Below are 737 nucleotides of genomic sequence, written 5' to 3'. Positions count from 1 at the left end.
GCCTCCTGACTGGCATTACCTCTGTTTTGTCAAGGCACAATTTTAACTTGTTCACCTTTGGCCACTTAACCAGTGGTATACTACACACCTTCTTCCACAAGCAACGTTAGCTGCTAATAAGCGGATGTCCATCAAAGACTGAGTACCCATCTTTTAGTTGACATATCTTCCATCCTGAACATAATACTGCCTTTCCCTTTGAAAGCACGCTACAGATTATGGGGAAAGGAGATCTTCAGGAAATATAGCGGCTCATTTGGCATCCAGTTAAGGAAGAAACCTTAGTCTCTGCTATCAACTTCAGCCCAATCCAGCATTAACCCTTCAAGGACACCGTCACCCCAGCCTGCTGCATAAAAGCAATCTGTCAGTCTGGCTGCATTGCCTCAAGAACAGGACCATGAATTATTCAGCAATTCCGATTTCCCTGAAACAGATATGTAATCGCAGACTGTTTTTATAGAAATCTGGTCTTAGATTAAACATTCATGCTGTATATACAATGAAGAGAAAAACACAAGCTAAGTCCAACTCTAATGAAACTTTCATTGCAATGCGACGGCATTGAGTTTACAAAAAGCACAGCCTGGTGACAGAAAGAGGAGTGCGATCCCTCCTGTTCACATCAAAGATCAGGACTTCAGTTAAAGATGCTGAACCTTTTTTTTTAGATGTTGGAAAGCTTTGGATAGCTCAGCACTGAATGTTTAAAATCCATCGTCTTGCAGTGCACAAAC

The sequence above is a fragment of the Heteronotia binoei genome, chromosome 6 (genome assembly GCF_032191835.1).
Source record: "Heteronotia binoei isolate CCM8104 ecotype False Entrance Well chromosome 6, APGP_CSIRO_Hbin_v1, whole genome shotgun sequence".
Taxonomy (NCBI): Eukaryota; Metazoa; Chordata; class Lepidosauria; order Squamata; family Gekkonidae; genus Heteronotia; species Heteronotia binoei.
This window is presented reverse-complemented; position numbering follows the sequence as displayed.